Source organism: Phalaenopsis equestris, unplaced genomic scaffold (genome assembly GCF_001263595.1).
Source record: "Phalaenopsis equestris unplaced genomic scaffold, ASM126359v1 Scaffold000690, whole genome shotgun sequence".
NCBI classification, from domain to species: domain Eukaryota; kingdom Viridiplantae; phylum Streptophyta; class Magnoliopsida; order Asparagales; family Orchidaceae; genus Phalaenopsis; species Phalaenopsis equestris.
In genome coordinates, this window is record NW_018165130.1 from 346,337 (window position 1) to 362,748 (window position 16,412).

At 36.2% G+C, this 16,412-nt stretch overlaps 1 protein-coding gene across 2 annotated transcripts in view; it reads right to left on the reverse strand.

The window, feature by feature from the left end:
• Positions 1–16,412, reverse strand: part of LOC110030260 (UDP-N-acetylglucosamine--dolichyl-phosphate N-acetylglucosaminephosphotransferase-like) — a 34,305-nt gene that overhangs the window by 6,642 nt on the left and 11,251 nt on the right. The gene's annotated exons all lie outside the window — the stretch shown is intronic.

Consider the following 16,412-nt stretch of genomic DNA (forward strand, 5'->3'; position numbering starts at 1 on the left):
CAACTTCCTATATTTTATCTTTTCTTGCACATTAATATTCCACCACCAACTATTTTTATTTGTAAATATTTTTCCCTTTGATTCTCCAAGAACATCTTTTGCTACATGTTTAATAGTGTTTGTTACTTTATCCCACATCACATTTGCTTCTTCATGAATATCCCAATCTTTAAAATCTTGAATTTTACTCATAAAAATAATTTTATTTGTGTCTTTTAAGTTTCTTCCATCTAATTCTGCAATGATGAGTCCTACTATTTTTTATTTTACAACTTTTAATCTTAAAATCTAAAACTAATACATGATGTTGGGTATTTAAATTTTCACTTGGAATGACCTTACAATCTTTACAATCACGACGATCTCTTCTTCTCATAAGAAAATAATCAATTTTTGTTTTATTAGATCCACTCTTATAAGTAATAAGATGCTAATCTCTTTTCTTGAATAAAGTATTAGTAATATACGCTAAAATCATACGCTAAAGCAAAATCTAAAATAGCTCCACCTTCTTCATTAGCCACCATGAATATTTCTGAAATCTTCTACCACTCTACCAAGATGTCCATTTAAATCTCATCCAATAAAAGTTCTTTCATAAAAATGTATCATTAGTATTAATTATTCCAGGTCATCATAGAATTTTTCTTTTGAACATATATATAGACCTACTTGAGGAGAATAAACACTTATAACATTAAAAATTTTAGTATCAACAACAATATTTAGGGTTATAATCCTATCTCTAGTTTTATTAATTTTTATAACATAATATTAATTTTTACAACATTATCTTTCAAACTCTTATCTATAATTGCACCTACATCATTTCTAGTGCGACTCTTACCAGAATACCAAAGTTTAAAACTTAAATTATCAATCTGTTTAGCATTTTCTCCAACCCACTTAGTTTCTTGAATACATAAGATATTAATTTTCCTATGAATCATAATATCAACTAATTCCATTAATTTACCATTGAGAGTGCCTATATTCCAAGATCCTATCCTAATATTAGTTTCATTAGTTTCATGGACTAACTTCTTTACCCGCATTCGCCCGTAATGTGGGAACCCTTGCTTATTTAACACTACACCCGGGCGCCGGTGTAGCGGCCCTTGCACACTTTTCACTGTATACAAGCTATACAGCGCGTCGCTTCCAGGGGACGCCCTAGCACTTACACAATGATCAAAAGGATTCATGTTATGATTTTTTCGACAAGTTTTACGCTGGCTGTCGACTACCTAACGCAACCCTCCACTTATGCTTCTTCGAATGCCTGTAAAAAAATAGTTTGAAGTACCACAATCTCATACTCTACATGAAAGCACAGTATATCGGATTTACTATATTCCCTACCTTCTAGAACAGTTATTGTCAACTCAGCTGGAATCTCTCTCCTGGGTTCAACTAGAATCTAAAATCAATGGCGTCTCTTCCGCTTTGGCTGGTAGCTGGTACTCCTCTTTCATGTCCTTGCTCTCTTACGTGTCTAGTGTGTCATTATCAATTACTTCAACTGTTCCTTGATCTGTGAAAGAGATTACTCCTTTGATTGTGCAATCGGCTTCAATATGTCTAAATATGAGCGACTTGAAACACCTTCGGGTTGGGACATATTTAGGAATACAGATTGGTTGGACTTGTTCTCCACTCTAACCTAGTGCCTCCTCAAGCAGGTCGACATGGATGTTACCCTGAGTATACTCTTATTATAAGATTCTAAGGTTGAACCCTGTCTGTAGGATGTAGTGGTCGTCTTGTGATGTGGTCTCTCAACTTTTGAAACTGGGTTTGAACATCTAGTCTGTAGTGAGTTGGATGTACTAACGCTGCATCACCTGTTTCATCCTTAGACCAAGTAGTGATCTTGTCTTTTCCCACACGCTGGCGTATTTGCTATAATTTTTACCATTAAAACAATGCACTCTATAATTTGTTGGCGGCTAGTTACATCATTTCGTCTAATGGGACGTCCTGTATTCAAAGTAAAGTTCCACGGTCTAAAACCGCTCGATGAACTCGTCTGGATCCAAGTGACCGTCAAAATATAGCAAATTCATTGTTACCTCAAAATCTTGGCTTCTCAGATATTTCATGTCAATTCTTCAAGGTAGAGGCTCTTCATCTTTGAAATCTATAACACACACCTCATCTCTGTATCCCCTAACAGGCAATTCATCTCTGTATCATCTGACAGACACTTCATCTCTGTAATTGAATGGAGTTCGGGTGAACCCAATGGATGATTTCCTTTCCTCAATTTTATCGAGTAGTAGTACTCGGAGGAGTTGTCGTTGTATCTCTTCCATGGTAAACTCATGATTGGCGTCTAAAACTTGTCTCAGTGGTGGCATCGTTAGGATTTGGGATTATGTGTAGGTGAAATGAGGTGTGTAGGCGTGATGTAGGGTGAGAAAAAAAATTTTTGAGTAGATGTAGGGTTGGGTATGGATGAATAAACCCTAGAAAAGGACTAGAGTTAGGCTAGCTCTGATACCAAATGTACAGGAGTTAGCCCAAATCACATAAAAAAAAAGTAAATATTATCACCGGAAGCAAATAGATCGTTACAATCAAACACACTTGAAAAAGAAATTACAACAAACACAGCACAAACTCACACTATCACTCGATCAATGTGTGATGGAGGGAGGATAGGTTGTCAGGGAGCAGAGGGAGGTGGTTAAAATGGGTTGGGGTGGTTGGGACAGTAAAAGGAGGGGTTGGAATCGTGTTCGCAGCAAAGCAAAGGGCTAGGACTGCGAGGGCCGCAAGGGGGGTTGCAAACGGAGAAGCGAGGTGTGTGGGAAAGGCTGAAACAACCAGGTGGCATCAAGAAAACAACAGGCGAAGCAGGAGGGGCTGCAAGACAGCAAGGAGCAGCAGCCCGGGGAAGTGATAACTAGCAAGAAGGGCTATAATGGAATAACTGTAGTCAAAAATAGCAAACGAGTGTTGTTCGGGATAGCTACAACGATGGAGGATGGTCGAGGGCATCGTGAGAAAGATGTGGAAGGGGATAGAGAAATAATCACCACCTCAGTAGAGAGATACAGTCGGAGCACCACCCAATCCCTTGGATACAGCTCTCGAAGGGAGAAGAACGAACGTCGACGGCTGTCTTAAACAAAACACACTAAAAACTGACCTACACATGCAGAAATAATAAAAAATAGCCCTATGGTAAAGAGGAGTGGGCTCTGCTCCAAATAGGAGGGAAATCCATGCAGAGGATGTGTCGACCGGCCTCCTGGACCGGTCCGAACCAAAAAAATCCTGTGGTACTATAGTAGGGATCGTGGATAGCTCCAAGTGGGACTATAGTAGGATCACAGCACTATAAAGGATGAAGCTCCGCATCATGGACAGTTCCACATTCCTTTAATATTAATCTCTATGCACAATGTGCCTAATTTTGAAAAAATGCAAGCCAGATATATAACCACTCACAATGATCACAAGGATATGTCACTTCTAGTTTTCCTTTAAAATAAGTATTTCATAATTTATCATTTTTAATTGTCTACACATTCTTAACATTCTTATAAATGTCAAAATCAATTTAAATATAAACAACTTTTTATAGCTCAACATTCATATTCACAACACATTGTTCTCCAAATTACGGTTGCATAAATTTTACCTTTAAGCCACCATGATGTAGTAATCATACAAAACTCACAAGGTATTTATTAATTTTGACCATTCAACTTCAACTTTAAAAAATATATTGTCATCAATATCTTCTTTCTTCCAAATAACAAATAAAAGATAATTATATGATTATACCTCACCTAGGTACTCTATAAACTTCAATAATATTGAATGATTGTTATTAAAATTATACCCACTAAAATTATATATCAAAATGCTCAATCTTAAATCTATTAATTCTAAGAATCAATCTTATATCATATGTTTTCTTTACTATCCTTCTTTTTCACATGACTCAATGGGCAAGCTATTAATTAGAATTATACTATCAACAAAAAAAATGAAATTGATATTCATCCTTGATGCAAACATACAGTAATTAGAAATACATGAGTTCCTCTACAACCACTTCTAGTACTACTCAATGCCCCTACATATTTTTATTAACTCCAACATATATGTAACACCCATTTTCTACCTTAAAATATACCAAAATTAAATCCCTTGCTACTCAATATCAAATGATTGAATAACAAGTAATTTAATTTGGTATATTTTTAGATAGAAAATGGGTGACACATATATGTTGGATTTATTAAAAATATGTATGGTGGGGCATTGACTAGTACCAGAAGTGGTTGTAGAGGAACTCATGTATTTCTAATTACTGTGTGTTTGATTCTCTTCTTCAATCACTATACTTCTCCATTAATTATTTTAGCATAAACTCATTTTAATAGTGGATAGTTTTGGACTGAAACTAATGGTCCAGCTACCACCCAACTTTGTGGGTGAATTTTCAGCCCTCTTTACGCAACTAAACTACATAATCAAATACAAGGATATGACTTGATTATATATCAATTCATAAGAGAGATGGGAATTATTATTCCCCCCTCTTAAAAGCCTTCAATCAATTTAACATTTTCAATCAAATTTCATGGTGTCTTGTGCATAAATGTCAAAGTTGTTACTCCTTTCCAAAAGGTTCACTCATTTGTATTGGCAAACAACATGAAAATCAATGTGAGTCGTACCTTCATGGTGCCTGGTGGACAAATAAGCTCCAACCATACTTATTTACAATTGCATAAAACATGTTCTCATTTGCCTACTCGACTACACTCCAGTCATCTGTTAAGGGAAAGAAGACAACAAAATCATAGGAAAGAAGAGTGAAGTTCGTAGAAATGATGAGCTGAACAACAAAATCATAAGAAAAAGACCATCTTTTCTTAGTGAAGATATCAAAAAAGAAAAATGTTGTGAAATGCATTGAACATGAATGATAAGGATTCTACTACAGAGTAGAAGGGACTAGAGGGGAACATGTTAGAAAGGACACAAGTTATTTTAGGAAGCAATGGTAAAAACAAAGTAGTCATGAAATTTACCAAGGTAATGGGAGAGAAAAAACATCAATTGCCTTAATTTACTGAACACTAAGCCCAATTGCATTGATCATTATTAGCGTAATTCAATATGCATAATAGGAGGTTGTGTGAGTCACGTACACCAATGTTGGAGTTGTGGCAACATCAAGTCGGTTACACCCATTTGGGCAATTCCATCAAAGTCTACATTAGAAGATAAATTAAATATTATACATGAGCCAGAAAGCAATTCACAAATTGGGACAAGCTAACTCTATTCCAACCCATAAGAGTTGAGAAAAGTAGATTCACAGCATTTGGGCTAGCCAGCCTAGCCGCATTAAGATGGAAAAAGCTTTATGATCAAGGAAATAGTCAAAGCATCAAAATAGAACCCAAATAACCTATTTTGAATGAGAAGGGAGAGAACACAGAAGAGGGAAAAGAAGTGAAGAACAAAAAAACGAAAATTAAGAGAAGAAGAAGAAGAAGACGAGGTCAAATATCAAAAAAAATATCAAAGGCAAGGCCAAGGTGAAGAATTCACAATCTTCATAGCAGAAATTAGGTTAAAAATTTCATTATTTTTAAGTAAGATTATTCTAGTTTATTATGATGATTACATGTTCTTGTTACCTCTGACATAGTTATTCTATGAGCGGAAAAAAACCAAATTGCATGAAACTCCAATATTAATGCATAAATAATCAAGTTTTATGGTGAGGCCTTAATTAATTATTAAACCTAAATTTTTGACAGCATAATTTAAAGGTAGCAAGGGTTAACTCAACATAAATCCTTTTGATATAAAACATAATCAACAATAATTCGTAAGTGAAAATCAATTTGGGGAAAAATTCAAGCATAAAAGCTTGGATTTCCTAGTCCCTAATTTCATACCATCATCATATTAGAAATTAACTATTGGTAGATATCAAAAAGATTTCTAAATTTCATTGCAAAATATTCTTATAAACTGTTGACCTCATTTTCGGATGAGGTCTTCACTTCTCTCCTTAGAGCCTAGGGTCTAGCTTCAGGCTTCTCTTGTTTGACCATTCTAGAGGACTAGTACGGAACTCACACCATTTAGAAAATTCGAGTCACCTCGTCGCTCTTTCGAGTTTCGCATGGGCGGTCCCAAATCCTAGACGTTCTGTTGAGTTGATTAGGATCGACAAATGAAACTCGAGTCAAGTTCCTACACGTAGGGAACCCCTTTGCGACCGAACGCTCGATAACGCCGCATTTTGCGCACACATCGCACTCCACATGATTTTGCATTAAATTGACTCGCCCGTTGGCAAACTCATTCGGACGACCCCGGATGACGAAATGGACTACGCCGACACGTCCGGAACGTTGACCTTAGCTAGAAAAGACACCTATTTTGTTGTGGTTCCACACTCGCGCAAACTGCACGAAAATCGATGCACATTTCTTTTAATTAGCGGGGCACGGGTTCGGGTTCAACCCAGGCTCAATTCGAGCTCGACACAGGCTGAACACAAGCCAGGATTATTTCAAATTTCAAACTTTTAAAATTCAAATTTTACCGCCTAATCCCATCTTAATTAGATTTGATTAGGGGTTAATATTTACCTAACATAACTGCCCCTGTATGGAATGCATTCAATAGCCCGCTCGATGCACCTGTAACGGCTATTAGAGAGGAGCGGTCGATATATTTTTCCTTTCTGCACTCAATTAGCTCACACCTTCCCCCTGCTCGCCGCTACTCCTCAACAGAAACCCTCGGCCCGCTCTCTCGAGCGCTTCCTCCCTGCGCCCAAAACCCTTCCATTCGACCCGCTCGCCTCCGCCTCGCCCCAGCCCGCTCGACGAGCCGCTCTCCCGCTCGCCCCCTTGCCGAACAGCCGCACGACTTCCTCCGCACGCACTGCAAGCCTGTGACTCTCGACCCCGCCACCTGCTGCGACTCTCCCGTAAGAGCTCCGCTCGACCAACTCTCCTCTGAAACCCTACATCTCTTCCTTCGGCTGAAAGAGGACTCTTCTTCCAACCTGTAGCTACTCGGCGGAAACTCTTCTGCTCAACTCTTTCTCGCCAGTTCAAGAAGCGTTTTTTTTTTTACTCCGATCAAGGTCATATTTTTCTAACTCGTTTACTTTACCTGAATCTATCAGTTTTCTCATCTCTTGCAAAGCTTCTATAGCTTATTCCATGAATTGAAGTGCCTAAATTTAAGATTTGCTTATTTGTTTTACATTGGTCTTTTTCTTTACCATGAGATATAAGGATTGAATTACTTAAGCCAAGATCATGAATCCCTCTACACTTGCCCTTATGCAGATTTTAGAGTTCCTTTTAGCTCACTCTTTTGCTTGGCTCCCTATGCTGGAAATTATAGATTATCTTTTATGAAGGCTTCCATATATATTATACATCATTGCATATTTATGTATGTAACACCTAAATCTTTGGTTTTAGAATGGAAACATCATTTTTTACGAGAAGGATGTCTTCGCATGCTTAAAGATTTGCACACTGATTTTTGGTGTCTTGTGAACTTGTTTTGGGGGCTTGATTTTGTTCCATGTTGCTGCCCCCAATATTTGAAATGCAAGTTGAATGTAATATTTGGTTTTTGGAGGCCTTTTGAGCTTGGTTTGGGGACTTGATTTTGTTCCATGTTGCTGCCCCCAATCTTTAAAATGCATGCTGAATGTAATATTTGCTTTTTTTTTGGGAAGCCTTTTGAATTCCTTTTGGAAGCTCGATTTTGTTCCCGGTTGCTATCCAGTATTAGGAAACTGATATAGGTGAATGGGAAAGTGCTATCTCGCGTTTACAAGTGTTGTAGGAAGCAGTTTGGGCCTTGGAAAGTGTTGTCCAGCGTTTGGAGAGTCTGTAGGAAGCTGTAGGAGAGCTGGGAGAAGGGCTTAATTGCTGTTTGGAATGTTTGGAGGTCATTTAGTTGCTGTTTGAATGTTTGGATGTCATTTAAAAGCTGTTAGGAGTGTTTGGAGGCCGTAGGAGTGCTATTGGAGCCTTAGGAGTGTTGTTGAAAACTTAGAAAAGCCTTGGGAGCGCTGCTTGGGCTTTAAATTTGTCGTTTGAGAGCTGTTTGAGATGTAAGGCTGTTGTCCATTGCTAATTAAGGGTTATTAGGAGTGTTTGGAAGCTGTAGGAGGTCGTAGGACGGTTGTCCAATGCTTCTAGTTGCTGCCCAGTGTCATAGGAAGGCTGCAGAGTGTTGTCCAATGTTTCTAGTCGCTGCCGAGCGCCGTAGGAAGTTGTAAGACCACTGTCCAATGCTTCTATTTGCTACATAATGTCGTAGGAAGTCACCTAGTAGTTGTCCACCGCTGTTTGGGTCCATAGAAAGCCACTTAGTAGCTGTCCACCATCGTTTGGAAGCCATCTAGTTGCTGCCCACCTCTGTTCAGGTTCGTAGGAAGCCGCATAAGTGTTGCCCATTGTTGTTTGGGTTCATAGGAACTCATACAGGCGTTATTCGAAATTCCTAGTTGTTGTCGGAGTCGTAAGGATCACTGTACACATTCACTAGTTGCTTACCGGAGCCGTAGGAGATCGTAGGATCACCTCATCACCATACTAGCTCGCTAGTTGCAGTAAGGAGTTGTAGGAGACCTTAGGATCACATGTTTGGAGTTCTTAACTGCTACTACAACTTGTTCTACTGTTTACTGTTTTCAAACTTTTCTCTGACCCATAGTCCCAGAAGATGATGCACCAATTCTTTGCATATCTAAAGCTGCCCTTGAAATCAAATTTACAAAAGCAGCAGCAGATATGTCATGTATGCAGACACATTTTATTTGTTGTTATTTTTTTATTACAATTACTCTTGCTCTAACATATTATGCGGGTACTGAATACAATCTCACTTTCAAAACAAAACAACTTTTTCAAAATAAAAAAAAACAAAACATAACACATTCTTTCGAACTTACGGGAGTCCCTCGGAGGAGGTAACTCACGGTTGCTAACGAGATCTCCCCGATTTAAATGGGTTTCACAACTCGTTTAAACTAAGTTCAAAAGAAAATAGTGATACCGGAACGAGGGAACCGTGGGATCCTAACCGGTGTCGCTCTAATCAACTTGAACCCCCCACAACGACAACCAAACTGAGACATTGAAACACACCTGGTAAAACTGTTTGAACTTTAGACTTTAGAACTGTTACTGCGACGAGGAACTCGGAGTAATTTCGTGGGCAGCACGGCAAGGAATTTGGAGCGAACTACAGGTGGAGGTGGTCGCCATTCTACAACAGCAGAATGAGTCTACACCAACTAAACTTTCCTAGTTTAAACAACCTATAGGACTTTGAGGTAGCTCGCCTAGAGCAAAGTAAAACCTCACTCTTTTTTAGGCCCTGGACAACCATGTTGTGCAGCGTAAGTCCTAACTCGTCTTATGTTCCGAGGTTGTCATCTAGAATGACGTAAAATCTCTTATCTTCGCGGGTTATTTGCATAATCAGTTATTATGCAAATGTAAGTCCCAAATAATAAAGTGACAGAATTCAACATTCAAATAAAATCTTCTCTAAAACACAGCCACACATTAGGATAGTTTGGGAAGTCACTGAGGATTTTCCTCTGGATCTGTGACAACCTTTACCTTTTACTTTCTTTGAACTCCTGAAATGATTGTTCTTACTTGAGTCATTCCCACGTCCTACCTTGAAAACCTGAACTTTGAATTCTTGAAGACTAGAACCACTGATCATTATCGAGAGTTTTCTCAAGTGACTCCCGTCATAATTAACTATAGAGGTTATAGGGGTTTGCCGCTATAGGGAACTTGGAACCCAGGTAAAATAAACTATATTTAATATTTGTATTAAATAAGAAAATTTGTCGGTCACATATAAAAGGTTCGCAAACCAAATGGATGTCAGAAATCTCGTAGTTTGTATGATTGGGTCCACCGCCGTGGAGTACACTTATCTTTCGAGAAGGTGTATCATTTGTGGTACCGGACACAATTATAAAAATTATTGAGCAAATGAGATCCAATCGGTCTCTTTTTTTTTTCAAAATTAAAATACACTATTTTTATAAAAGAATATACCTTTTTGGTTAAATTAAATCATCTACTTTTCAAAACTATAAAAATACTTTTCGAAATCAAAAAATTGACCGACATAAACAAGAAACAATTTCCTGAAATAGATTTATAGAAGGGTTACTCTATCATATCCAAGTTCCAAAAATACCAATAAATCTAAGTGAGGAGAGGGTATAAAGTTTATCATTTTTCCTCCTTATATCACTCCTTAGTTAGCTCTTCACAAGATTATCTATATAGAAACATTCAAGTTACTTTATATGAACAATTCCTTGCTTTGAAAAAAATTACCTCTTGAATAACTCCTTGATTGAAAGGCTTAAGTAATCGTTCAGACAATATGTAAATAAGGGCACATTAGGATGTCAAATAAAATTAAAGTTTTTCCTCCTCATTCAAGGAAAAAGTAAATTTTCTCTCTTCTACCAAATAGTTTTTTTTTCCTGGTTTTTTTTTTTTTAATTTTGAGTGATAAACCATAACATGTACGGCTCTAACCCATGAACATACAAAAAAGCAACCTTCTCCAACCATTAAGCCACTGATCCTTTAACAAATTAGATGAAATACCACTTTTTATGCACCCCCCACCCACCCTAAAAAATAAGGTGAAGAGGTTGCAATTTCGTAGGAGAAACATTAGAATAATTATACTTGAGGAAAATTAATTATTTCACTGTTATTTCCTTGAATCTGATGAATTGTTCATGATTGATACATCATTTCGCTTCTCTAAATCTTTCTTCGTTTGGTCTCATATACTTCCTCTTGATATTTCCCTTCTACTGTTTGTATCATTTTCTCCACTTTTCATTATTTTATATATCTTCACTCTCACTTTATTTTCTCCCACATCGAAACTCTTAGTTTGTGTTGGAATTTTAGGAACTATCCCCTTTGATATCCTCTATTTTTATTATTTTCTACTTTTATAATTAGCAATTATTGGTAAATTTTATTTCCTTTTTCTAGCAGGAGGATTTTGAGGCTTTCCTAATGTAGTGGTCTTCCCCCGTTATTTATCTTGTAACCGAGTCTTAAGAAATTGAAGAAAAATATTATTTTTCCGCTCTAAGAAATTATATGGTATCAGAGAACATTGTACCCTTCGAAACGGTGATCAAATCCCGTCGAGATGTCTGTGGATCCTGTTCTTCGTGACTGACTCTTCTCGATACAGTCTCGATTATAGCTAGTTGGGGAGGCAACAGCTGAATCGTGGCTGGCAAGGCAATGACTCGATCACATCGTTTGGAGACCCAACATGATATAATCGCGATTAGAGCTCAACTGAGAAGGCAATGACTAGATCGCGGCTTCCTCACGACTTTGTCGTCTAGGGTTCTAGACCTACCACAACATAAAGTATTTCAACTTCTTTCGCACTCCTTTGACGCTAGAAGCTGCTTTTCAATGCAATGCTTCTTTTCGGCAAGGAGTTTCTCCACTACCTCTGCTTTCTTTTCTTTCTCTTCTATCATTTTTTTTACGACGAGCTTCTCATTGACGGGCTTCTTTGTTGGTTTTTTTTTATCAGAATCAATGGAATTTGTAATTTGAAGAAAAGGGGACATCTTCTTTTCACAGAGATGGCTCCATTCCCGAGTGTCGTGAATCGGAGAATCAAACTGGATCGAAAGTAGGGCCATCAAATACTCAATCTGTTTCATCCCCTGTAGTCTCTTCTCCGTTGGAGCCACCAATGCCTTTACTCAACATTAAACGCTGAAATAACTCGCAATCGAAATCGATTCAGATTTTCAAACTAATCCTCTTCTCTCCTCCGATAATGTCATACAAGTCGGGGATGATCGGCGCCCAAAGAAGTTCTACAATTTATACTATTTCTAGTAATTCCAAAACTAATTCGCCCTACACATGGTGATACGAGCATTACAAAAAATCATGGCATACGAAGGAGACGTGTTGCAAGCTTCATGATAAACCTGCAAATTGGAGACCAAAATGTAAACATGAAGGTTGGACCTATCAAGCAACTACTGATGAAACTCAAGAGCGCTCTACCAACTCAAATACAATACCTTTCACCAAGGAGCAATTAGAGAACTAGCACAAGTTGTTCGATCTCCAAAGTGTAACTGACTCCAAAATCTAAACATGAAGAAGGGCAAATTTCTAGCCATTGTATCACTAGGTGCTCACCCAAATTTTATTCATTCGTGAATAATTGATTCTGATGCAACTAATCATATGATTGGTTGTTCTAAATTATTCTCATCTTATAGATCTTGTGGAGGTAATAAAAGAGTCAAAATTGCGATATTTTCCTCTCAATAATTGTTGGGATAGAAACTTTCAAACTCACCTCGTTGTTAACCCCTTGTGATATGCTTCTTGTTCCCGATTTATTTTGTAATCTATTATCCATTAGTAAAATTATTTCTGATTTTCAATGTCAAGCTAATTTCTACTTTTATTATTTTGAGTTTCAGAAATTGTCCACTTGAAGGATATTAACAGTGCTAACGAAAATAATGAATTCTATTATTTTGGTGGACTTGATGTGAATGAACAAGATAAAAGTATTTGTTTAAATTCTGATTTTTTTTCAAAGACAATGAAATTATGCTATGATATTATAGATTAGGTCATCATAGTTTCTAGTGATTAAATTATTGTTTCCCGTTTATTTCAAAATAAAAATTTGTCATCTTTCCAGTGTGAAGTCTAATAGTTTGTCAAACATCATCGTGTCTTCTCCTTCAAAAATCTATAAACCAACTATACATCTTACTCTGATTCATAGTAATATTTGGGATCCTTGTAAACATCTTACATACCCTGAAAAAAATGGTTTGTTACCTTTTTTTGATGATGGCAAAATATTAACTCGGGTGCATTTAATGAAAAATTAATCTGAAGTGAAAATAATTTTTAAAATTTTTTACATGTACAAATACAATTTCAAAAATTTATTCAAATATTACAGAGTGGTAATGGTCGAAAGTGATTCAAAAATATTTTGGGTAATTTTTTTGCAAAAATGATAGTTTATCAAAAATCTTATGTCGACACCCCACAACAAAATGGTGTAGCTAAAAGAAACAACAAATAGTTATTAAATATAGCTCGGGCATTATTATTTATAAATTAGGTGCCAAAATATCTTTGGGGTGAAGTCGTTCTTATTGTTACATTCCTCAATAATAGAACACCCAATAAAATTTTGAACTTTGATACACATGATATTTTTCATAAAATTTACCCAACAAATCAACTTTCATCTTCTTATACATTTAAAGATATTTTGGTGTATTGCATTTGTTTACATTTATAGTCATAACCAAGGAATACTTAAACCCCGAGCCATAAAATGTGTATTTGTTGGTTGTGCTCCCACCCAAAGAAGGTATAAATGTTTTGATCATACTTCTAAAAAAATATTTGTTTTCCTGTATATCACATTTTTTTGAACTACAACCCATTTTCACCTCATCTTCCAGGGATAAGGGGCCAAAAAAAGATTCGACTACTAATTTTCAAGACTTTCTTCAAACTAAAGACTCACAAAATAATATATTTCAAACCTTGATTGTTCAATCTGAAAATCCAAGTTATATTCTATTAGAAGAAAGTAGTTCAATTTTTTTTTTATATAATAAAAACGGTTCAGATCTTCCTACAATACCATCTTATGATGTTCATAATCCAGAACTACTAAGAAAAAGAAAACAGGAAAAAGAAATACAACATTGTTACATACTCGCGACGAATGACAACTAAAAAGAAAGAATACACAAATCATTTGCATTGCCTAAACTCCATGAATCCTCCAGGTAATATCCTCATTGAGTCTTTACCCCATGATCGGTCCACTTCATCTTAATGTTATAAGTTTTCTAGTCCTAAACATGACTCTACCCTTAATCCTAAATCTAATGATTTCAGTTATCCCATTGCTACTTGTAAGACGGTGAGGTCTTGCACCCAACATCCATTGTCTAATTATGTATCATATGAAAATCTCTCATTTTTTGGGTTTTTACCACACATTTTTCTTATAAGGAGATTCTTAATATTTGTACAGGATGCTCTTAAAGTTCCTAAGCTATCTTTGAGGAGATGAAGCTCTGAAAAAAAAAAATGTGAGAATTTGTTGATCTACCTAGAGGAAATAAACTGTCAAATGAAATGGGTGTTTAAAGTTAAGTATAATTTTAATGGCTCTCTAAAACGCTACAAAGCTCGATTGATTGCCAAGAAATTCACTCAAACCTATTGCACTAATTACTTAGATATATTCTTATACAGGTTGAAGTAGTCACCGAGAGCATGTTTGAATTTAGTGAAAAATTCGGCACAAAAGTGTGTAAACTAAAATAATTTTTATACAGGTTGAAGTAATCACTGAGAACATGGTTTGAGAAATGTATAATGTTTGTTAAATATCAAAGGTGCACTCAAGGGCAAGGAGATCGTATAATATTCTTCACACATTCAAATGATTGGAAAATAGTCATACTGATTGTGTATGTAGACAATATAATCAACACTGGAGATGACTTAGGATCTCTAAGGCACTTCTTTGAAATAGAGGTTGCTAGATCAAAGAAAGGCGGAAAACGATTGTTGTTCCCCAACATAAATATATTTTTGATCTTCTAAAGGAAACTGGGAGTGGTTGTGGGCCTGTAGACAATCCAATTGAACACAATTGAAACTAAGAGATGAGAAAGAAGGTAACCCAGTGAATATAGCTCAATATGAAAAGTTGGTGGGAATTTTGATATGCTTATCACATACAAGTCCAGATATCGCATTTGTTGTAAGTTTAGTAAGTCAAGTTATGCATTCACCCTCTGAGAAACACATTGAAGTAGTTAACAGGATTCTCAGATACCTAAAAAGTATATCAGGTAATAGTTTACTCTTTCAGAAGACAACACAACCGAACATAGAGGCATACACAGATGCAGATCGAGCAGGCTCAGTTGTTGACAGGAGTCAACGTTCAAATACTGTACTTATGTCTGGGGAAATTTGATTACATGGCGAAGTAAAAAACTGAATGTGGTGGCAAGGAGTAGCGTCGAGACAGAATATCAAACTATGGCTAATGGTGTATGTGAGATGTTATGGCTAAAGGGAATTCTTTAAGAGCTATGTATCCTGATAAACAAGCTAATAAAGTTGTACAATGACGATAAAGCTATCATAAAGATTGTAAAAAATCCCGTGCAACATAATCACAAAAAAATGTGGAGATTAATAAATACTTCATAAAAGAGAGATTGATTGAGGAGATATTTGCATGTCTTTCACTCCAACAGCACAACAAATAGTAAATATCAGCACCAAAGGACTTGTCAGACCTAATTTTGAGTTGTTTGTAAGCAGGTTGGGCATAATAAATATCTATGCTCTAGCTTGAGAGGGCGTGGAATTTTAGAAATTTTCACTTTTGATATCTTCTATTTTTATAATTTTCTACTCTTAGTAGTTTCTACTTTTAAAATTAGCTATTGTTGGTAATTTCTATTTCTTTTTTCTAGCGTGCGGATTTTGTGGCTTTCCTAATATGATGGTCTTGCCATGCTATTTATCTTATAATCGAGTCTTAAGAAATTGAAGAGGAATAATTATTTTTCTCCTCCAAAAAATTACAGTATGCATAAAAGGGCTTCCCACGGCATAGAGTGAAAACAAGACTTCATAAGAAAGAAAGGCATTGGGTTGAGATAAAATTCTAAATTCTAGGAAGATAAACTAACCATGAACCACTTATTCCTATGTGCAACGAGATTCTAGCACCGATCTATTCACGTCACCAAAAGAAGACTAGGATAAGAAAATGGCTAAAAGATAATAAATACAAAACTATTTTAACAATGAATAAGAAAATGGCTAAAAAAGAAGCTCCTACATTAAAAGCATGAATCACTACTATTTGGTCGTGAACCAAAGCTCCATAAACCTTTAAAGTGTGAGCTTCTTAAAATAAAAATAAACTAAAAAATGAAGTCCATATAGATATGCCAGTATCAATTTATTCATGTCACCAAAAGGAGCCTAGGATACCATTTGCTTCCAAAGCAATACATCTAAAGTTTAGTGAAGTCCACAAAGCATTCACTCCAACATCGATTATTAGACCACTTTTCACGTGTTTGTCCATAAACACTCTCGTAAATCCAATACATTCGTAAAGTTGATAGAAATATGGATACATAACCAGTTCTTCTCTACCAAGCCAGCAAGCTATTTCCAGTTCTCCATTCTCTGGTAAATTATCATAACAGCTTTATGAATCCTAATAATTTTATTACTGATTAATGTTGCTTGAAATGTTAAACC